The sequence below is a fragment of the Armigeres subalbatus genome, chromosome 1, assembly GCF_024139115.2.
Source record: "Armigeres subalbatus isolate Guangzhou_Male chromosome 1, GZ_Asu_2, whole genome shotgun sequence".
Classification (NCBI taxonomy): Eukaryota; Metazoa; Arthropoda; class Insecta; order Diptera; family Culicidae; genus Armigeres; species Armigeres subalbatus.
In genome coordinates, this window is record NC_085139.1 from 52,313,413 (window position 1) to 52,338,206 (window position 24,794).

The 24,794-nt window shown below is 43.2% G+C and overlaps 1 protein-coding gene across 3 annotated transcripts in view; it reads right to left on the reverse strand.

Moving 5' to 3' along the window:
• Positions 1 to 18,924, reverse strand: part of LOC134225416 (G protein-coupled receptor kinase 2) — a 419,868-nt gene extending 400,944 nt beyond the window's left edge. The window contains exons 1-2 of one of the 3 annotated variants that reach the window (XM_062705498.1): positions 18,767 to 18,924; positions 16,528 to 17,428 (exon numbers count right to left, since the gene is read on the reverse strand). The gene's annotated coding sequence lies outside the window, so the exon portion shown is untranslated. Of the gene's footprint in view, positions 1 to 16,527; positions 17,429 to 18,715 lie in introns of all 3 variants that reach the window. The other 2 variants (XM_062705488.1, XM_062705479.1) reach the window with 2 other exon arrangements.
• Positions 18,925 to 24,794: the final 5,870 nt, after the last annotated feature.

Below are 24,794 nucleotides of genomic sequence, written 5' to 3' on the forward strand. Positions count from 1 at the left end.
GATGCAATCAAGTCTTCCATCGGGATACCCGCTTTCTCAATGCCCGAGTACCGCCCATCGGATGGTGCATCAGTTGCCGACTATTTCAATCGGTTCAAGTGGGCATTAGAGCTGAGCCAGATACCTCGACTACAGTACGCCAATTACGCCAGAGTCCATATGGGGGCAGAGTTAAACAATGCTTTAAAGTTCCTCGTCAGTCCCCAAGACCCAGCAGCAGTCAACTTCGATGACTTACAGACGACTCTGATCACACACTTCGACCGGAAGAAAAACAAATACGTGGAAAGTATAAAGTTCAGACAGATAGTCCAGCAGAACAATGAATCTGTGGCACAGTTTGTACTTCGATTACGGCAAGGCGCCGCGGATTGCGATTATGGAATTTCCTAGATCGGATGCTGATTGAACAGCTGTTACATGGTCTGGAAGCTCGCGATATGTGCGACGATATGACATAGCAAAGGAGCCTGCCCCTTTCAAATGGCTTACGAAATCGCTTACACTCTGGAAGCAACACGCAACACGGCGCGGGAGATCAACTCGGGTACATCATCATCCGTTGTCACGGAAGACACGAATAAACTGAGGAACGAAAATCTGAGAACCAGGAAGAAATCGACGCCAAAACATTACCGAAGCAACAATCAACATTCCAGCGAAACCGGTCCTTGCAAGGGATGCGAAGGACAACACTTGCGCAGTCAGTGCCGTTTTCGCGATGCCAGGTGCCATAATTGTAACATTAAAGGCCACATCGCGAAAGTGTGTCGTTCACGAAGATCAACAAACCAGGACTTATCTGCTGACCAGGTGGATTCACAGGAGATGCCACAATCCGAAATCGACGTAGTTCAATCGCTAAGCAAAGTTTACGGTTTTACACCGACAGGAAAGAAAATGGTCGAAGTTAAAATAGACGGTTTCCCTTTGCGCATGGAACTGGATACCGGAGCACCCTGCGGTATAATTGCTGAATCTCAACTGCGAACGTTCAAGCCCGTTGCTCAAAACTGATCGGCACTTTTCGAGCTATTCCGGCCATCGTATCAACTGCCTCGGGCGTATGCCGGTAGAAGTATCCATCGGAAAAACAATTCGCCAATTGAACTTGTACGTCGTCGCCGGAGAGTCAGATCCGCTGTTTGGACGCGAGTGGATCTCAAATTTCGTTGAGGAAATCAATCTTAATAGTTTATTTTGTGCAAATGATTCGATCAATGCAATCAATAGTGCTCAGCTTATTCCGGAACAAGCAAAACGATTAGCAGACCTTTTAGATGGCTTCAGCGACGTATTCAGTGATGTTCCAGGAAGGCTGTTGGGACCACCGGCTAAGGTTCATCTGAAGCCAGAGGTATCTCCTATATTTGCAAAGGCGAGGGACGTACCACACGCACTACGTGAACGGTACGCAGCGGAAATTGACAAAAAACTCGCTTCAGGATTTTTCAAGAAAGTGGAATACTCCGAGTGGTCCTCACCCACTCACATCGTAGTGAAGAAAAATGGAGACCTGCGGATTACCGGCAACTACAAGCCAACTGTCAACCCAAGAATGATTGTAGACGAACATCCTATACCAAAGATCGAGACAATATTCAACAGAATGAAAGGTGCGACTGTTTTCTGCCATCTGGACGTGACTGATGCCTACACCCATCTACCCATTGATGAAGAGTTTAGTCACATACTTACGCTGAACACGACTACACATGGACTTATTGGTCCTACGCGTGCTGTATACGGAGCAGCAAATATCCCGGCAATTTGGCAGCGTCGAATGGAATCGGTCCTTCAAGGATTAGATGATGTCGTCGTGAATTTCTATGATGACATAATCGTCTTCGCAAAAGACTTCGCCAGTCTCCTCCAAGCACTAACGGTCACCTTGGACAGATTGAGATCAAGTGGGCTACGTCTCAACCGAACAAAATGCGTATTTGCAACATCATCGCTCGAATGCTTGGGCCACCGGATCGATCGCCATGGATTGCACAAATCTGAACAACATGTTGAAGCTGTTCGCAACGCACCTATACCGACGACCCCAGATGAACTACAACTGTTCTTAGGTAAGGCCACTTATTATAGTGCTTTTATTCCAAATCTTCCTTCCAAAGCAAGATGCTTACGCAATATGCTCCTAGCTGACTCGTTTGAGTGGACATCGGACGCAGAAAAGGCCTACATTGACCTGAAAGAAGCTTTGACATCACCCCAAGTTCTAATGCAGTATGATCCGACATTACCGCTGATACTGGCAACAGACGCAAGCCAAACAGGGCTGGGTGCCGTGTTATCACATCGATTGCAGAATGGACTGGAACGGCCAATCGCGTATGCAAGTACTACCCTATCGAATACAGAGCAACGCTACCCCAAATTGATAAAGAAGCGCTGGCTATAGTTTGGGCAGTGAAAAGTTTTTCACTATCTGTACGCTAGGAGATTCACCTTGATCACGGATCATAAGCCGCTCACTCAGATACTGCACCCTGAGAAATCATTGCCTTCATTGTGCATCAGCCGGATGGCAAATTATGCAGATTATCTGGCACATTTGACTTCAACATCGTGTATAAGCCAACAAAAGAACATACGAATGCAGATTACTGCTCACGAATTCCAAGTGAGTCAACATCATCCGGAATAAATTCGTTAAACTTGCAAGAAGGAAGAGAAAATTATGATGACTTCGACGGTTTCGCTCTAAATCAGATCCAACAGTTGTCAGTGCGCGCGGAACATATTGCTCGTGAAACACGTAAAGATGTCAATCTTTATCTATAATCTATATCTATAATAAATCTCCCGAGAGCAGATATACTTTGGCAGCCAATTGCTTACATTTTGAGCACAAAGTGGTCATACCACCTACACTCAGGCAAGCGATACTGAATGATCTTCATGCAGCGCATCTGGAAGTCGTAAAGATGAAAAGCCTAGCACGGTCTTTTGTCTACTGGCCGGGTATCAATTCGGATATCGAGAAAGCGGTTCGATCTTGCAATAATTGTGCTCGGAATGCCCCTGCTCCACCAAAGTTTAGTACTCCTCATTGGGAATATCCAAAAGGACCGTGGGAGCGCATCCACATAGATTATGCGGGGCCTGTCGCGGACACTATGCTTCTGATTATTGTTGATGCCTACAGCAAGTGGGTTGAGGTTAAAACCACATCTACATCGAACACAGCGGCAACAATCAGCATCCTTGACGATCTATTTTCTACTTACGGTGCTCCAACGACGCTGGTGTCGGATAACGGCCCGCAATTTACCGCGGCAGAGTTCAAGAGGTTTCTACAGATGAGTGGTGTTAAATACCACAAACTTTCAGCACCATATCACCCGGCCACAAACGGTCAAACGGTGAAACCAGCCCGGTGGCATCCCTATCTCACACAATAGGTTTGTTTTGCGGCCAACATTGCGCGACCGTATCCCACTGACAGTTCTGTATCCTAATGAGAATCAAATGTGATGTTTGTAAACAAAACACATACTATCATGAATTTTACACTGAGATGTGTGCTGCAAAAACATGGCGCCATGCCACCCACCTGGGTGAAACAAGCACTTAAATCCATGGGCACAACGAAAGGTACTCTGAAAGCAAACATCAACGAGTTCCTACGCCAGTACAGAAAAACAGCTCACTCCGACAGATGGATTCCCGGTACTATCAGCGACCAGTTGGGGGATTTACACTACAAAATTGAGTTCCGAGCCAGCACTTCAAACGTCATGTGAACCAAATTCTACGTTTCCACAACAACAATTCGAGCAACGAAAACCTCCCACAGATTTCTCCACCCACTTTATCAAAACAACATGAACCACTGTCAACCGACGAAGAAGGTGAGCGTTATCGTCGGCGTTTTTATTCTAATCCGATGACGTCACCGAGTCAATCGCATAGCTTGAGCTTGAGCTTGATTGACTGCTCGTAGTTGCTACTCCATTATGACCAGATCAGCTGTTCTTGCACAGGGAACCAACAGATGTTTGCTTGGGACTAGCACACATCTTCAATGTACAAGTACTGGTGATCTCATTTGTTAGGTCATACTGGCGCCTGCCACGTCAGAATGCAAGTCAATGTAGGGAAGGGGAGGAAATGATGATGCAATCACTCGCCCACTGCAAGCCGAATATACCTCTGCACTTGCCACGAGTTCATGCGGAATTTGTTGGAATTTCTGGGTTAGGTTGGAGAGGCAGAGGTCCGTCTTGGTTAACGATCTGCCAATGTGATAGATAGGAGAAGGTAACTGATGGAATTTCTAATTGGATGTAGGAAACGAGCTCTATAGTTCATTTCCAATTCTAGCAGATTACTGTTAGAATACTCAAGTTGAAGGTATAGGAATAGTAATGGAAACGGTATGGAAGTCCATTTCCAGTTCTAACCGATTGCTAGAACATGAGAAATAAAGAGAAAGATACAAAGTAGGAGAATGGAACGGACCTGGGATTGATCCCACGACCTCCTGCGTATGAGGCAGAAGCAGTAGCCATATGACTACCAAGCCCGCTTCTCGTCACCGAGTCAATCGCATAGTCAGACAAACAGTGATGGGCTTTTCTCGGATTTGCTAGTGCAACCAGATTCGAGGCGGATCACCAGATGTACATTTCTCAACACCTTGTGCCACTCCAGAACAGTCGACCACAGTTCCTGAGCCATTTGTGCTGAGACGATCGGAAAGGCAACGTCGCCCGCCTCTGAAGTTCTCCCCGTAGGGAGGAAGAAATGTTATGTGTGCGTTATTCAATTAAGTTTTGTGTATGTTTTTCCGACAGTGTAATTTAGAAGAGCGAGAAGTGTAGTCACCACGTCCGTGGATAGGAATCGCAAAATAAAAGTTGTATCGGCTGAAAGTTATATCGCGTCGTTTTATTCGATCTGTAATTGAGCCTTCCACATACACGACACTTTTTACACGCAAAAGTTGTCCAGATGGGAAAATGAAGCGTAGAGTTGCGGAATAGGAAAGGATTTTTTTTTCAGAGAGATAGGTATAATGTGGTGTAGATATGCTTTGATATTAGTTAATACAAATTTTCATTTTCTCAGCTCTTCAAAGCTTGAGTCAACAACCGTTTTCTGCGCAGAACGTATTCCAGATGAAGGCTGATCATAATTTAAGCATCAGAAAAGCTTTGAGTTTTGCCAAAAATCCTTCAACAAGCTGTTGGTGTCAAGTTTGAGGCTCATTTGAAAGTAAAAATAAGCTCGTATAACAAGCAGCTACAGGATTTCTTCGGAATCAAAAGTCTTCGGGACATATCTGCACGCGAAACCATGGACGATATCCCTGTCGTGTATTGCGTCGACGTCAAAGGACAATCCTACGCCTTTGCTTGCAAGGCTACAGGAGACTCCTATAACCACGTATTGTTGCGCGCTATTATGATTCGGTTCTGTGTGTTTAGAAATTTCGTAAATGAAATCCTTCTAAACATCAGACCACTGTGCTCTAGTTCGATGGGACTTTCAGCGCTGACCAAGACAAGTCATAGCTCCATTTGAAAAGGTGCAGGCAGAATAGCATATACGACGGCAGGCAGCAGCAGCAGTGCGTGAATTATGGGCAAACTGGTTGTCGTTGTCGTTGTTATTTTTGCAAATGTGATTTCCAATCCCTTTTTTTCCACTTCAAACCAAGCTTAAAGGAGGTGTTCACCCGGTCTGCACTAATCTAAGCGAGGTGGCGGGCGCACGGGTCGACTGGTGCGTTGATTTATGGAATTACAATCATAAAAAATCATAATAAAATAAATAATTGCATCTCTGGCAGGCCGGCATGGTGGCGCATGGGCCTACCAGCTATCATCCGAAAACTAGGCTTACGGCGTTAAAAGCGTTGGAACTGTTAGTGGACTGTACAAGGCCCACTGCATCGATAATGTTATTGCTGCTGCTGTTGATGATGTTGTTGTGTTCGGTGGAACTCGCCGCTTTTAATTTAATAGCGCCCCTGGTAGTGCATTAATCAATTCTCCAGCCTAAAGGATAGAGCTTCACTGAAGAAATCTCGATTTGATTGATTATGCTTATTGGTGCCGTTCTTATAATTTACAGATTAAATGTAGCATTTACTGATTAACATGGATGATGGAGGCTTGCAAGGCAGACTGGGCATTAAATAAATCCTCCTTTTAGAGTGTTTCTAGTATGGAAGATCTGTTCACGTTTTCAATGTAATAATGTTAATAAATTCCATGATATGGAGAATACTGATTTTCTAAGGATCTTTTGTTTTAAATTTTGCAACAACGGATCGAAATCCAAATCGATAGATAAACTTAAATACGAAAATAAATAAATAAAAATAATCTAACGTTTGCTAATTCTCGGACAAAAAAGAATGTACACTTCGTTATTCGAACTGAAACTCCATCGTAAGTCTTCGCTACGAGTGCATTTACATATTGCTTGCCATAGATCCCATCTGAAACTCTTATAATGGTATTTCACTATTACTATTATAAGACAGTCAGTGAACGGCTATTGCTATCACTCTGCAAATCACATCGCAAATAAAATACATCAAATCTGAAAAGAAAAACTTGCTCTAATCTCAATTAGGAGTGAAATTTCATAGCTCTCGCTATCTGTACATTTCTGCTTGTGCTGGTCCCCGGAGACTAATTTATCGTACGTAACACACAGCATTAATGGTGCACCAGCTACTGCTCGCGCCAATTCTTTACCCATATCTGGTGCTTCGAGGGGACCCATGTACAACACTACCTAGTGCAGGTTGCAACCTCTACTCGATCGCAACGACAGCGCTCCATATATTCCAAATAAACCGAACTGGTCGTTGGAGCACATTTCCGGTTTCACCATTTGTCACATGGGTGCACTGACTGCCTGCCTGTCTCCCGTCGTTACCATACAGTCAGTGGGGGCTAGCTGTGAATGACTTCATGAACCTACTTCGTGCCATTACCTACCTACGGCTATTGGAGCGAAGGCAGGGAGGTTACATGGTGATGGACATCACCCAACAACGCCGCAGCAGCAGCGGCAGCAACCTTACACCAAGAGCTGCACAGCTGAGTAGGTCGGAATCGACTTGGCCAGGGTCCCGGGATGAAGCAACAGCAACAACAACAACAACGGTCCGAACCGGCTGCTTTTCATTAGCAAATACGAAGTCAATTAGACTATAAACGATTTCATTCACCTCGCTTCTTTTTGCAGCAGTAGGTGGCACTTGGCGGATCAGCGACGATATAGAGCTCTGTATTTCTCCTGAGGTTGCTTTTGTCAGGAAATCGATCCTACCAGAGGTTGACAATCTCTAGTCTAGGTGTCAGCGATATTTGAATTGATTATTTATCATCGAAACATGAAAGAATAATTTTGTATAATTTCGTACACTGTTTCAAAGACCACATAGATAATGAGATAACATCTGGTTCATTGTTTATCGTGCTTCTTAAAAAAGGCTTTTGTAAACATTTTTTATTTGTGAACGGGCGCAGCTTGCTGTACAGAATTAGAGGGAATATCTTATAGAAAGTATTGAGGAATTAGTACAATTGAGCCTGCTACCTTTTTTGTGGATATGACATATGAAGCCAGCTTGAATGTATTTTTTCTCCGTTTCAGAACCGGTATTCCATTCTTCCCAGCGACCTTACCGATTTTCATCTTTTGGGTAGCCTTCCTAACTTTGTCTTACATACTCAGTTTTTATTTCTGCAGCTCGGCAAAAACCGCACAGACGCGTGCCCAGTAAAATATAAAACTGATATCTCGTCAAAAATGAGGTTTGTTAGCTGGGTTTCGGCAAATTATTTGGCAAAATTTTGGATGCTGAAGAACCGGAACCGGCAGTGGCACATGTGATGGAGGTGCAAATTCAAGAAGATGAATGGTTAAAGTTATTGCAACGTGAAGATCAGAGACTGCATACAATCATGAAAATTTTATCAGTTCCACCAAAGGACAACAAAGGCAAGCAAATTCACAAAGAATACGCGCTGCAGAGTGAAGGTGTGATGAGAAGGTGTAACGACGGGTTGAAGTGGGTTGTTCCGAACCGAGCTCGATGGAGAATAGCACGCTGTTATCATGATGATCTGGGGCATAAAGGCGTGGAGAAGGTTTTGGAAGTTGTTCGCAAAAATTTCTGGTTTCGTCGGATGCGAGGTTATCTGAGACGATACATAGGAGCGTGTGTGCATTGTGCTTTCGTAAAAGTAAAAATGGGTGCGAAGGAAGGCTTTTTGCATCCAATCGAGAAGAATCCAGTTCCATTCGATACCATTCACTTAGACCATCTGGGACCTTTTATTCAATCATCGTCGCGAAACGAATACCTGATTTACTAAATATGTTGTTCTGTAAGCTGTAAGAAATACTAAGACTGGTCCAGTAATTCAAATGCTGAATGAAGTATTCGGCACAATCGGAAAGCCTAAACGGACATAAGAGACATCGTACACGTCGAAAGATTTCAAGGCGTTCTGCACGCAACTGGGAATAGTTCATGTTAGGGTTGCGGTTGGAACACTGCGCGCCAACGGTCAAGTGGAACGGAACAGAAGCATATTGGACTCCGTTAAATCTATGGTGAAGGACGATGGAAAGGATTGGGACAAAAACTTGCGTATGATCCAGTGGGGCTTGAATACGATGGTCAATACTACCACAAAGGTTTCACCCAACTCGCTTCTGTTTACATACAATCCGCGTGATATCATTCAAAACCAACTGTTGATGATGTTTGCTTCGGAGAATACAATGGATCGTGCTGAACAAATGAAGCAGCAAGTACATGCACGAATTGAAATGGAGCAGCGTAAGCAGAAACAGTATTTCGACAAGCAAAGACGAGCGGCAAGAAAATACTACGAAGGTGATCTGGTTCTCGTTGCCAGAGATCCACAGGCTACAGGACAGAGCAGGAAATTGGAACCGCGCTTCAAGGGACCGTATGTGATCCAGAAGATTCTTGGGAATGACCGCTACTTGATATCTGATGTTCCCGGAGTACATTTGACACAGCGACGAATATCTACTGTGTTTGCTGCAGAAAGGATGAAGCCTTGGTCCGTAAACCAACCAATAGAAGATAGTGAGGATGACGCTACACCGTCAGACGATTCAACGGAATAATGGTTTATCGACGAGACGTGACCACCCTAGTTTTATTAGATTGGGTTTGTATTGGTCAATCAAGAACAATTGAATACTGAACTTTTGTTGTTCCCCTTACGTAATAAAAATATGATGAGTCAGTTGAATCCAGATAGCAGAGCCACTCGTTTGCCCCTTTTGTGTGATCCGAACGTCTATCTTACACTTGGTAGTGAACATTCTTTTTAAAGAGGTACTTTTCATTCCGGCCTTAGAAGGCGGATTGCTATCAGTGCGAAAGCTAACCCAGAAGGGGTTAAGTTTAAGGAAGGAAAGGAAAAGTAGTTGCTACGGCAGAGCTGTGTGAAAATTTGTTCATTCTGAAAACGGCGGAAGACGCGCGGCTGAGGAAGGCGGCGTCTGGCGGACTGCCAGCAACCAGCATCGCCGGTTTGGCCACAGGGACCCAGTAGTGCTGAAACGGATTCAGAAGTAGAATCTCGGTGAAGGTTTCAGCATGCACGATGGCGGGATCAGCATTGAGAGCATTGTCTAGTAGGTAAATTATCTAGAACTTCTTTTCCTAAGCTCACGTTCTGGACATGGTTCATCAGGACGTTTGTGGTCCGATAAGAAACGTCACGCCGGGAGGGTGGTGCAGGTACTTGATGACCCTCATTGACGATTACAGTCGTTACACTATTGTCTGTCTGCTCAGACAAAAATCAGATACACCGGGTTGTATTAAGCGTTATGTGACGCACGTGAAAACGTGATTTGGTCGAGCGGCCGGTGAGGCGATTATAACCGCGGGGTATCTCCAGAACCGGTTACTGTCGCGTTCGGTCGAGTTGACGCCGTTTGAAAAGTGGTTCGACCGAAAGCCTTCGTTGAAGAATCTGCGAGTATTCGGAAGTCCGGTGTACGTCCACGTCCCCGACGTAAAGCGAAGCAAGCTTGACTGTAAGGCTCGAAAGTTTTTGTTTGTTGGCTATTGGGATCACGATCAGCCGGAATGCCAGGTTCATTGAACTGGGAAATGGTTCGCTGGACCAACGTGATCCAGTCTCCGGCTGCAATGAACAGTTTGTAGAGCTCGATGTTGACAACGGTGAAGAGCCAACAACGGTCGAAGTTCCAAGGGAATTAGATGCACAGGAAGCTGAGGATACGTTTCAGGAGGAGTCGGATTCGGAGTTTTACGATCCGTGCAGTCGGCGGAGAGAGCCACCGGTTCCGAAGCGAAGTACACGTGGAGTGCTTCCGAAGCGTCTTGATGATTACGAGGTGGATGTAGCCATAGCAGTTGAGTTGAGTAGCATTTGAGAACCGGATACCGATGAAGAGACAGTGAACAGTTCCAAGCAGGATTTGTGGAAGGCCGCAATGGCTGAGGAATACGAAGCGTTGATGCGGAATGAAACTTGGTCGCTGATTCAGCTGCCAGTCGGCCGTGTTTCCATTGGGTGTAAGTGGATTTATAAGAAAAAGGAAAACAGTTCTGGCAAAGTTTCACGATTGAAAGCTCGCTTAGTAGCTCAGGGCTTTTCGCAGCGTTATTATATCGACTATGACGCTGTGTTCGCTCCGGTTGCAAGCCAGGCAACGTTGTGGATCCTATTGACAGTAGCTGGGCACAAGAAGATGGCAGTACGCCACCTACACGTTAAGCTCGTAGAGAAGCTCGTGTGCCGGTTGAAGTGAAGCCTATTCGGCTTAAAGCAGGCCGCAAGAATTTAGAACGCTATTAGTAAGTTGCTGAAAGGTTTAGGCTTCGATTAGTCCCGATCGAATCTTTTTTTGTTCGTCAAACGTTCGCCAGGAGGAGGTTTTATTTACTTGATGTTGCATGTCATTGATATGATTGTTGCCGGCATGACCGAAAATCAAATTGATGCTGTTGAATGCGAAGAAGATAACTCTGTCATCGTTAGGAGAGATTGGCCATTTTCTGGGCATCCGGATTTCGAAGGACACTGGACGAATTACATCAAGAAGGTGGTGTCGAGATTTGGCCTCGAACACGCCAAAGCACTATAGGATTTCGGGCGGTCATTAATCGAAAATGTCATGTCTTCCGAATTATTTTAAAATATTTTCTCTCCATTGTCAATACTCTAATTAAGAGAAATTCTGAATTTGAAGTCTCTAGGTGCACTAGTTCCAAAGATATAAGGTGGCAAAAGTCAGAAATGGGTAAAAAGTTAGCAAATTTTCTGAAAAATATTTTATTTTCAACTATTTATTGAAATATTTTTTAAATGTTTTTCTTCAATGTTAATACATCATTACAAAGGTTATTGTATAAGCTTTTAAATGGTGTGCAAAAACTAATGGTTACACTGTGAAAAAATTGAAAAATGCGGAAGCAATATTTTTTCCAAAACGACGCTATTTTCAACTTTGATAGTGAAGAACTTTTTTCCTCAGGAATCCCCAGGTTCTTTTATGATACACATCAAGGACAAAGCTTCGACTAAAATGTCCTGAAAGAATTTCTTGCCAGTATTTGCAATTAACAGAGTTAAGTCACTCTGATTTTTTTTCATTTGTTTTTTACCGTGTTTTGCCTCTCTCGTACTCCAAGGTTAATGCTCATTCCAAAAACGAATGTTTGATAGAAGGCCCGGAGACCCCTAGTGGTATATATCAACTAACTCAGCGCGAAGAATTGAGGTGATGTCTGTATGTGTGTGCATGCGCGTCTGTATGTATGTGCGCAAAGAACGCAATCGCCATTTAGACACTTATTTGTGTCCGATTTTCTCATAACAAGTTTCATTCGACGGGAAATCTAGTCCCATCGTTTCCTATTGAAAATGGGTCAGACTGAACTATGCGCTCAAAGGGTATGGTCAAAATACATTTATTGGTAATAACTTCGACTTTATTTATAACCATTTGAGCTCATTTAATTAACTTTTCAAAGGAGTAAATGAATAAAACCCCCAATGCAATGCAGCACAACGGTAACGGAAGGATTTAACAGTTCGCTCATATATTTCCTGTCAAATTTTACCGTTTCCGTCGCCATTCCGCTGAAATGCGTTTGGGGCTTGAGTGGTTTGAGTCATTCTCTAAACCTAATTTTCTGAGCTATTCATTAGCTACTGATGGAGAACTAAATATGAGATTTCATAATATGTAAATATTTATAAATCTCCTGGAATCAATAATTCCCGACATGTTTATTGCAAAAGTAAAGACGAACAATATCTTAGTTAGAACGGAGCGTATGAAATTCCTGCTAGTGTTCATGAATGTCTGGCTAATGGTAGGGAAATATTTATTCACTCATCTACACTTTGAGGTTCACTGGCTGAACAACCAGCGGAAAGTCAATATAAACAGTTGAAGAAATTTAGAACTCATAATGCAAGAAAATGATCAAGAGAGGCAAATGTTGACATTTTCCTTCGTGCCTTACATGAATCAGATCCATTTTAAGCTCGATTTGGATAACGAGGAGACGTTGGAAAAAAATTTTTCACTTAGTTATTCTTATGCCATGCGTAATTTTGTAATATTTGAAGATTTTCAAAAGTTCTTTATCTTCTAATACTTTAGATGAATTTATCTCATCTTCCATCGTTGATGGAATTGAAGAAAATATCATTGAAGACTTAAACCTTGACACAGAAAAAGAATGATGCTGTATATAACTTGTAGAAATCATGAAAACAAATCAAAAGTAATTCAAATAGTGTTGTTATTTAAATTAAAAGAATTTTGCTTTTCGGAAGAATGGAGCATTCTTACATTCCACAATGAATGTCCACATTTTTGAGAATATATTAATCTCATTTTTGAATAACTTGTACACGTAAAAATGTCATGGGATTGCGATTTCTAATTTGCTAATACCCTTTTTCAAAAGTTATTTTCAATTCTGATTATTTGATTAACATTTAATGCTTTATGATCCTTCAGATCCTAGTACTTTGTCAAACAAATTGTTCTAAATACAAATTGTGAGGCATGAGAGTGAGAACAAAAATATCACGGAATGTCATGAAATTAATGTCATTTAACATGATCGCCGCCATAATGTCCATAAATTGCTGAACTTAGTTTTTGTACAGCCCCCTTCCTTCTCCTTAAGAAAACGCACGAAATTTCAACTTCCCAAATAGGTTTGCTTTGTCACGTTAATCGAACCTATGAAAAAAATAATTACGTAATTCATAGACGATCCCCAAAGGGGGGTTGGAAATTGTATATTCATGCTATTTCGACCATACACAGCTAAAACTAAGTGGAAAATCACTTTAAAAGTCCAATTTTATTTTTGACCGCTCGCTTGTATGGGGATCCCCCATAGTGCAAAGGTTCGAGCGTGCCAATCGACCTTGGTTATTACAGAAACCGTGAGGGAAGTAAGGAGTTTTCAAACAATGAGTCTTGCCGGCGCTCTTCTTTACGTCGCGGTCAATACACGCCCTGACGTAGCAGCAAGTGTGTCGGTATTGTGCAGGAGGATCAGCCAGCCAATCGAGGTATATTGGAAGCGATTGAAGTGTGTGGTGAAGTATCTCGTGAAGAGCAGCAATAGCAAGCTGCGGATGTGTGCAGTACGTGGCAAACCGCTGCGCTTGAGTGGATACTGTGAAGCTGACTGGAGCGGATACACGGCGTATCGCAAGTCTAATGCAGGTTGTCTGTTCTTACTTGGTGATGCGTCTATGATATATCTAGTGACTTTAGTTCATACCGGTCTTAACAGCTTCCTCTGGTCTTTTGCGGAAGACCTTCCCATCATTGGGATCAGAGCTTCCAATTCCTCTGTGATTTGAAAATGATCATCAATAACCCCTTAGGAAGACAGCTACTTGAGTCATGTTATTAATATCGGTATTCTCATCGATTGCGAGAGTAGAATCAAAAGCAGCAGGCTTTTACACGAAATCAAAATCTTCTGCGAGATCTTTTACTCTTCACCGTGTTCCGCGACAAACTAATGCTACTGAAGGAGACTTTTTCCTTAGGGCACACGATGCCAATAACAAAACATTGCACTCCTTCATGTACTCTGTACTGCATTTTACGTTATCGTGTTTACTCGAGTGAAGAGAGATTGTAGCTTCGGTAATCCACCATTCCATCAATCCTGGGAGGTGATGAAAGAAGCGCGCATTTTACACTACATCGACAAAAAGTGTCTGGCAGATTAGGAACTTTATAACATTTTTTTCCACTTTCTTCTTCCAAACATCCTCAGTGGGATAAAACCCTTTATACAGTCTGTGCGACCTCTGGTCGGTGATTCTGAATTTTCCAAAAATTTCATTAGAAATTTCGCCATCAATTGAAGAAAGTCCCGACTAAATCCAACAATTTCTGCCATCACCTCGTGTTTTGACGAGGATGCCAAATCCAGAGGAGCGGAGGTTTTCTATACTGAGGCAACAACCTTTTCTGCAAGCATTCTTTTTAGTAAAATATAATAAATACGGAAGACCTCAATCCACAAGTACACATAGCTTTTCATACAAGCTGTTCAAATTTATCCATCGTAATTGAACGTAAGACACCTCATGAACCGATTTCGGGTAAAACTGTGGCCTTGGAAGTTTCCTTGAGTCCTCATTGACTGCCACACTTTTTTTTGCAGCTACATATAACTGTTTTGCTATATTTGTACGTTTTCAGTGAATTTTCTACCTTTCTCTGGATCATTCAGATGCTGGTTTTGACTTTTTCGGAATTGCTTGGTCCAGGTTTTTCACCAACTGTGGTGGAGAACTCCTCGCCGAACTTCTTCGCTATATTTTTCATGCGCGTATGGCGCACTCTACATCGTGGTATTGGGATTTGGTTGTAAGTATGAACTTTTCTCAGTGCACCGATTGTGCACAATTAGCTTTTTAGATTTTGGATCGATTCTAGTCATAGTGAAAATGAGCAAATTTAATCAAAACAAGTTGATGGCATAACATTATTTGACAGATAAACGAAGCCTGACCTGTATCTCTCTACATATAAAAAATGTCTGCCTTTTTTGAGTTTAGTGGATCGAGAAGTCGCTAAATAAGTTTCGATTCGGTCCTTAATTCTTTTCACCGATCGATTTTGGAATACCAAGGGCGCTGAGAGGACTGAATCTGCGCAGGGAGCTTTGCGTTTCGTATAGTTCTATGGAGAAATCCTTTCAAGTTCGCCAATTGGGTTTCCTTTAGTTGAGCTATCGTAACTTGTTTAGTGTTTTCTGATTCATTTCGATATTTTCTGTTTTTTCTTAAATCGTAAATCTTAGTTGTTTACGCACAATTATTGCCTATTTTTTTAGAATAGCGCCTTCTGCTGCATCAACTATCAAAATCATGCCATGTACAGTAGTTTATAAATTGTTCATTGGTGCAAGCATTTGATAAGGATCAACTATCATCAGGTAAGTCCGACCATCCATTGATCTAACGTTCTTCAAGTAAAATGTTTACATAGTCAAAATCCTTTGTTAGTCATAAATATACTTCGTTGGATCACCATAGCAGGTCTTTTCTTGCTTGAGTGCAATGCGCATTATATGCGATAACCATTTATAAAATAGAATCATCATGTTAGTTATCAACTTGGACTGCAACATTCTCTTTAATTTGGGTGGCTTTCAGCATTTCCCTTCCAGTAAGCATAGCTTCCTCCGAAAATTTTCACAAATATCAATTCAACAATAGGATGAAGCATTCTGTCAATTCCTTTAAGTTTCAACAAGCTCTCTGATCTTAATGTACTGTTCCGTTTTCCTATTAGAATTTGCGCCGTTTTGAATGCTTTATCACGAATTCCGCTGCACATAACTCGACACGTAGGCCATACGACAGGTCAAACGTACAGAAATTCCTATTTACCATACAATTCACACCGGAGTCGTCACCCCAGTCGATTCCGAACTCTCTCACATTAAAACACAATTATAATCTGCTTAAAACAGCCGTAAATCCATGCAACTTTACTTTGATCCCCCTCTCGTTTGCACGATGCCTCAGACCAAACCTGCTGACTGCTGCCACCGACCGTGCCAACCACCACAGCCACCGCCATTCATGCACCAACACAAACCACGCGCTCCGGACCGGGAAACGGCGACTCTACACGTAACCTACACAAACACTTGTCACCGACGACGTCCGACGCAGACAGCGGGACCAGCGGTTCGGCACAAGCACAAACATAGCGGTCGGGAGCACAGCGCCAGCCAAGACTTGGTGTGTTGTATACGAATGCATGCATGAAAGATAATCCAGCTGTCAAGAAAATATACGAAAATATTTTCACCTCCCTCGGTGTTGCGTGCAAATGACGGCACCCAAGAATGGCCACGGCCCAGAATGAATCTGGATCAGATTGAACTATCGGTCTTCCCAGCCTCCCCGCATCCAATTGCGAACTCCCCGGCTTTCACCTTCAATGAAAAATGCATCTTCTCACCTGGTCAGAATAACTCGATTAACGGGAACCCGTTGGCAGCCAGTAGGCCAGTTGATGCGATTCTGAATGGCCTCCGATTCCGATGACGACTGCTGATGACGACGACGTTCTCCTACGCTCTATCGCCGTAAACAAGTTCTTTCACCCAGTTATTCAAACACGGAACTGCGTATTCGTTCGTCCCAAATCGAGATGAATGCCAAGAATGTCTGAACAGTTCACCAAATTCTTCCCCTCTTACTCAGCGCAGCCAAATCTTTCTTTTTCGGGGTGTGGTGCACCCAAAAATTTTCACCTTTTGCCGTCCTGGCAAACACTTTGCACTTTCAAACACCGTCACCGACTGCCGTCGCGATTTATCTTAATTCGATCCTGCAAGGCGCAGCAACCATCCACCGCAGCACCACATCCAGTAGATATTTTCCTGAACTGTGTTTTTTCTCACCCCTCTGCCTATCTTCACTTTTTTCTTATTTCTGTACGATACTTGACTTTGGCTTGCACAGCTCACTCACTCTACCACTCATCGGCAGCACACTTTGAACGGAACTGTGCACACGGATTTTGAACTATGCTTCACGCCTCGATTCGCTCACTCAACACTGACTACTGACTGGCTAATGCTTTTCTTCAGTCTGACGACGATACGACGCTCTCCGGTGGAGCTCTGTCGCAGTGTGGTTGGTGACCTGATTCGCTCGCGATGGAACGCACACGCACAATTATCACTCTTTTCGTGTCGCACTCTCTCACTGTCTCTCCGTCTCGCTGTTTTGCGTATGTTTCGTCGCACCCTCAAGACGACGAGGTTCGAGCAACGGTGATTGTTTTTTGTCTCGGGTAGTCTGGTTGTAAATTAATTGCCTCAAAATTGTTTGAATGAATGGAACAGTTTTTCGTACTGTTAGAAAAATAGGAACCTTATTGTTGTGCTGAACATATGTAACGCTGACCATTAAATATCTTGATTGCGCTCTTTCTCCGTTTGGTACAAAGGTCTAAGGAAGCATTGTCGACAAACATAAACACTAATACAAACGATGATCAATAGTAATGGCAAGTTCTAGCGTGAGATGGAATAGCCAGTTTAGCGATTTGCATAGAGTGTGATAAGCAAAAGTGTGCTTAAAATAGTTTGGTCTGAAACACTATGCGAAAATGTCATGCAACTATTAATGGTTGGTGGCGCAAGAATGCACCTGATCTCGCTGGTGGTTGGAGTAATATGAAAGTCGGTAGTTCTACAGAGCGGACTTAAACATTGATCATTTACCTTTAAACTGGTAAACCAGCAATTTCGAAAATTTTGAAAAATTTGACAAGAAGAGAAGAGAGAAGATTCAAAAAAGGTAAATTGAAAAATAAATAAAAAAGAAACAAAGATTTTCTAAATTTTAAACGTAAAAGATTTTAAAAAATAATCCTTTACTTCGAACTAAAAACTTTCAACTATGTAGAAAAATTTCTCACTTTTAGGGACTTTCCATAAATTAAAACAGTTAAGAATTTGAAAAAGTCATCATTTTTTTAAATTAGAAAACATTGAAAATAAGGAAAAAATTTGAAAAAAAACAAAAAATATATTTTTAAATTTAAAAATATTTAAGAAAATGCAAAACAGTATAAAATATTCGAAGCATTTTTAACATGAATTCTTCATTAATTCTGGACTTAGGATTGATTGCATATAAATGTTTATGTCGAAATATTTAATCCAATTCGATCAGGGTTTAGTGTAGAATTTTTAAATCTTTTTATTGCAAGAAAAGCAATGATCACTTTGACAAATATACTGCCATCCAGAATATATCATTATTTCCAATATGCTAACCATTGATGCGCATAATAATGTATCTCCATCACAACTTGAGCTAGCTGATCCGGTGGATGCTGAAGAAGATAATAGGAAACCATTCACATGGCACAAGTATTTCCAGCGCTGCATGCCACCACTGTAATACAGCAGTCGCGCAAACACGCGAACAAACAAGAGAGCGAGAGAGCGCAGCAAACAAACCGAGTCGTGATGTGATTTGCTCCTACGATGTCTATGAGGCGCGGTAGGAAGCGAAGCCACTCGATGAGAGATAGATGGGTGCAGCCTCTTCTGCACTTCTCGAAGTATGCTCCCTACGGGTCCAGAGCGCAATCGAAGACTCCTTCGTCCTTCAACCCTACGCGCACTCACTTTTTCAATCGACGATATGTCCAACGGACCTGGAATTCTCCATCTAATCACCTTAACTACCGAATGATTTTGTTTTTCCTTTTTATCAGAAAAGAATGCCACACTGCACTTTGTGCACCACCAGTAGGAGATAGAATAGATAGAATATCAACCACCACGGAAACCAGTCGCAAAAAGTGGAGGCGATCTAACGCAACTATCACGAACGGCTCTCATCTACTGACTGAACTGACTGACTAGACTGGACTCCGCTGACGGCTGGGCTGATAGACAGTCGTCGAAGCCAGAGATGCACAAAATGTCACACATCGAGAGCGAAGATGAGAGAGAATAAGAGAGAAAAAAAGCATATACATTGGGAAGTTCTCTCTTCGGTGCATTGGACACGTTTGTGTGTGTAAGCACGTTCAGTTTTGACAATCGATCGATTAGGCTTGTGCGCTCTCACACACATTGCTACGGGGGTGTGTCGACACAAATGTCATGACAGAACTTCATTATGACATTTGAATGAGAGATGCGAGAAGTGGAACCACTCGTTAGGCTTTCGCTAGTCACCGCAAGAGTACAAAAATAGTTTAAACTATCGATTATTTCAATTGTTTTATGCGAACTATTCATCTCTTCAAATGGAAATTACTGCGGAAAAAACAGTGATGATTTTTTCTCAAGGCTTTCAACCGAATTATGATATTTTAATATCTATCGATCAGTAAACTATCTACGCATTGATGAAACTAATGACAAATTTTGCTTTAAGAATGGCTACGCAATCTTGAAGGATTGAAACAAAATATTTATTCGTCCGACGTTTCGACACGGGGATTGTATCTTCATTAGGAAAAAAATACTGTGTCTGCCCACGACGGCATGATGAAAAAACCATCGAACACTACCGCTTAAAGAACTTCCATTGTTTTCTGGTAACCCAGAAGAAAGGCCGCTCTTTCTAGCAAGCTACGATAATTCCATCAGGATCTGTGGATATAGCGATGAGGAGAACATCTTGCGACTTCAAAGAAGGATTACTGGCAACCCTAAAAATCCTCTTTGGAAGGTCGGAGATCATTGACCATTCGATGGCCAACAAGATTTGGGAGACCATTACTGCTTCAGGACTGCAAGAATAGATGTGCAATGTGACGCTACTTCAGGAGCTGTCAGAGAGATTGCCAACGTCAATAAGGTTGATCTGGGCATACCATCTACAGGAGTTGCAGAGGGTTTCGCTTCCGGAGTTTGGAGATTGGTCGAAGCAGCTAGCATCGTCACGTTCTCACGTTACCATCTCTCAGTGCTCCGAAACAAGAGAAGCGCGGACGAAGAAGATAACTATATCAACGTTCACTCTGTGTGTTTGTTAAGTTTTCTACCAAAGAAAGTCCCGTTACAGCAACGGAAGGCTGTTCCGTTTGTAAGTGTGACTGTGGCGGCCCCGAGAAGTGTCAGAAGTTCTTCGACATGGACGTCGGTTCCCGCTGGTCAGTGGTTAAGGAGCACAAGCTGTGTAGAAAGTGTTTACTGAAACATTTCGGCACCTGACAAGTGATGTGCGGGATGAAAGGCTGCACATTCATGCATGAAAGACTTCTACACGATGATACCGTTTCTGGTACAGCCTCTTGCCCTGAGAAACCGTCGACAGGTTCTAGAAGAAGAACCGTCCTAAACCCTAGACTACTGGTCTATGGCCAACGTTAGTCAACTGGGTGGGCATGCAAGGCCTCTTTTAGTCCTAGAGTTTCAAGGTCGATGGAGGTAATGGGGAGGTTTTCGGAAGCTTGGAGGTTAGGTTACAAACAGTTTACTAACGGTAAATATGGGGGTGACAATGTCACACTACCTACAAGACCAACTTGCTCCTCGACGGCGTGCACAAATCGCCGATGGCGATGTTGGTCTCGGCTCGATGGATTGGCCGACGGGTGGCTTGGATTGGCGGTTCGGTCGACTGATGGCAAGACAGCACGTGCTGGCAGATGACGATAGTCACAAAACTGGTTTGCCTTGGCTTGCTGGTCCAGCCGTCAGACGGTGTGGCCGTCTGAATGGCGGACGGGTGACGTTGTCCTCGATTTGTCATCGGACGGTCGACGGGTGGTGGAACTCGCTGGAGTGCCGATGATTCTACCGCCGGATAACGGATTGCGTTGTACTCGGTAGTGGCCAAAAAGGGGTCGACGGATGACGGAACTCGCCGAATTGCCGACGGATGGCGTGACTCGTTGGGATGGCCGACGGATGGAGCGATGGCGTGGCCGGTTGGAAGTCTGACGGGTGATGTTGTCCTTACACGACTTGTGGACGGATGTCCAAAATGGGTCGATGGATGACGGAACTCTTCGAATTGCCGATGGGGGGTTCGGCCGACTGATGGCGCGATGAAGCACTCGAAGGTTTGCCGATGGATGGTTCGGCCGACGGATGGCGTGGCCGGTTGAAGGGCTGACGGATAACGGAAATCTTCAAATGGCCGATGGAGGGTTCGGTCGACTGATGGCGCGTGGATTCTGTCCAACGGACGGCAGAATTCGCCCAATTTAGCCCAAAGCAACCGGTTTCAGAAGGAGTGCAGGCTCTCCAGCCAACAAAACTTTTAACAAAATAACTTTTCGGAGGGAAATCGCTATCGAACTATTCAATTTGACTGCCGAAAACCAAGAGAGGACGGCTTCGCATGTTTGCTTCCCAGCGCCTCATTTCGGCCATCGGCCACATTCCCATCCGTTCCGTATGACATAGCGCTAGCATCCCAGCTACCAACGAAAACCTTCATGGTGCTCCCAAGCAAAGTTGCACCCACCAGAGCAAACAGTTATTCTGAACCGACCCTCTTCACCTTGGCAGGTAGGAAGCATTTGAAAATCACAGTCAAAACTCTTCTCACATAGTTTTTTTCATTTGTAACGCTTGACGCTTACAACGACGACAAGCGGTACAGTAAGCCTACGACGGCGCCGACGATCGAAATGACAGCGGCGCAGAGCTACAATACGCATACGAAAACGGCTAGAAAGGTTCTATTCCGGTACGTGCCGGTGACTATCTACGGCAAGGGAAAGCAAGTGTCTACGAACGCATTGCTCGACGATGGATCGTCGTCAACATTGATGAAGCATAGCTTGCTACAGGATTTGAAAAGCAGTATCCAAGAGCTGTCGAATGCATCAAATACGAACATTACGTCGACGACATGCTAGCGAGTGTTAAAACCGAACAAGGAGCAGTGCCGTCGTCAAAAACTTGCAAGAGAGAGATGTTCACAGAAAAGGTACTTGGAATGTGGTGGGATACCACAACCGATACGTTCACGTCCAAGTTGTCACCTAATACGATGCGGAGCCATTCTCTGGTGCCAGAATATCTACAAAACGTGTGAAGTTCTGAAGACGTTGATGGCAATATATGACCCGATGGGACTCATCGCCAACTTTATCATCTACTTAAAAATCCTGCTGTAGGTAATATGGCGTTCCGGATACGGTTGGGACGATGAAATCAATGGCAAGCTTGTCGCAAAATGAACCACATGGATCGAAGCGCTGCCAAATGTTCGTCAAGTCAGCATCCCTCGTAGCTACCGAGTTATAACGACCGACGAATATAGTAGAATTGCACATATTCTGGGATGCTAGCAATCTTACTTCAGGTTCGAGGAAGATGGTACAGTGGAGTGTGCCCTTATTGGATCTAAAACACGTGTGGCTCCTCTGAAGTTTATCTCGATCCCTCGCCTTAAGCATCGGAAGCTGTATTTGGGGGTCGTTTTGCTGATTGTATAACCAAGTCACACCGTGTGAAGATTTCTCGCCGTATATTCTGGACCGACTCCTGTGACGTGATATGCTGGTTACGTGAAGATCACCGACGCTTCAGTCAATTCGTGGCATTCAGCGTCAGCGAGCTTTTTGGTACAACGCAGGTGAATGAGTGTAGATGGGTTCCAACTGAAGCAAATGTAGTGGAAGAGGAGACGAAATGGCAAATGATGCCGAGCCTTCAGCCTAGCACTCGTTGGTTACATGGACCGGATTTTCCGCGGAAGCATGAGAATGAATGGCCTGGTTATAGTGTAGATCAATGTGCAACCGTAGAGGAGCTTCGTCCAAATAGTTTTTCACCGCACAGTATGTAACGCGGTGTGGATTTTTTGGAATAATTTTATTGGATTTGCTTAAAGCTTCAGACGTTTTTATCTTTTTAAGTAAAATCATTTGTAAATAGATTATGAAATTAGATTATTATTTTTAATTAATAAATAGCTTTGACGTTTTTATCCTTTTAAGTAAAATATCATTGAAATGAGTTGAAGCTTAATTATTAGTCATAAATTATTTTTTGCTTTATTTTTTGTTGTTGTAATTATTAGATTATTTGAATTCAATTAGCTTTTTTTACAAGTTCGTTTATTTGGTAGGCTCAGGCGTGTATAATACTTTACCGAGCCATGGTTCTTTGTGATATATACAATCAATATCTTTTTATTATACAGTTAATCAGCGAGGGGAAAGAGCCAGCGTACTCGTGGTGAATCGAGGTTAGTTCACAATGTTTAAGGATAAGGGGGCTTAGAATTTGGGATAAGGAAATTTCAGCCTCTCATCCGGGCATTTGGCGTCAGTGACGATGTTGCGTGTCGCCATGCTCGAGGAATGGTTCGACTGGGAGCATCTTCCGGATGGCAAGAGCTATGGAGCTCTGCGGAACAAAAAGGCAGAGACTAAACAAAAACTTTGAAGAAAGAAGAAAAAAAACAAAATATTAAATTTTGATGACAGAAGCACAAAGAAAACTATAAATGGCCTGCATATAGACAACATCACGATCTCCCAAAACACCTCGAACTTCCCTGAAGGGTTGTTTACCTTTACAAAGGCATCCAATAATTGCTCTCTGGAGGCGTCATTTTCCGAGCAGAACCAAACAACGTGATCGATGTCATCATAACCGGCTCCGCACCTACATAAGTTGCTATCGACAAGGTTTATTCTGTACAGATGTGCGTTTAGTGAATGAAGCCTCGACTTAAGTCCTCACCTCTGAACCACGCTCGCCCAGAAACTTTTGGAACTATGGAAAATAGCCACCGTCCAAGTTCATTGTGTGTCCAATTCCTTTGCCAACTTTGAAGAGTACTCTGACGGACTAATGGGAAAAACTCGTTGCTCGAGAATTGTCTATCATAAACCTCACCTTCCTGTGCGCCCACCTTTGCCAGCGAGTCTGCCTTCTCATTGCCGTAGATTGAGCAGTGAGATGGGACCCAAACAAAGGTAATCTTGAATGATCTTTCGACCAAAACACGCATCTGCTCTCTTATGTTTGAAAGAAAGTAAGATGCGTGCTTAACAGGTTTCATCGACCGGAGTGCCTCGATAGAACTAAGACTATCCGAGAAGATGAAATAATGGTCTACGGGCTGATTGGAAATTATCCCCAAAGCGAAGTTAATTGCTGCCAGCCTTTTCCGGCATTTTTGTATCAAATACTCAATGTGGAGTTTCCAGGTGCATTTGGAATCAAACACGACCCCAAGGTATTTAGAAGATAAAGATTGGTTGATGTCATCATTCAACAGCTTGAGTTTCAGTTGAGCAGGATACCGCTTCTTAGTAAACACAACCAATTGAGTTTTTTGCGGTGAAAACTCGATCCCTAAATGTCTGGCCCAAACAGTCAGATTATTCAGGGTACTTTGCAATGGTCCTTGCAAGACAGCTGCACATGGACCTCTTAGAGAGACCACGGCATCATCTGCAAGTTGTCTGAGCATGCATTGTCCTTCCAAACAATTGTCAATATCTTTAACATAGAAATTATAAAGCAAGGGACTTAAACACGAACCTTGGGAAGGCCCATGTAGCTATTTCTGGAAGTTGTCAGAGTGCCGAGTGTAAAGTTCATTTGTTTTTCTGACAACAAATTGTACAAGAAATTATTCAAAATAACGGGTAATCCACTACTGTGCACATTGCGTGACAGTACTTCTATGGAAACTGAATCAAAAGAGCCCTTAATGTCCAAGAATACTGAAGCCAATTGCTCCTTGTGCGCAAAGGCCAGTTGTATATCTGAAGAA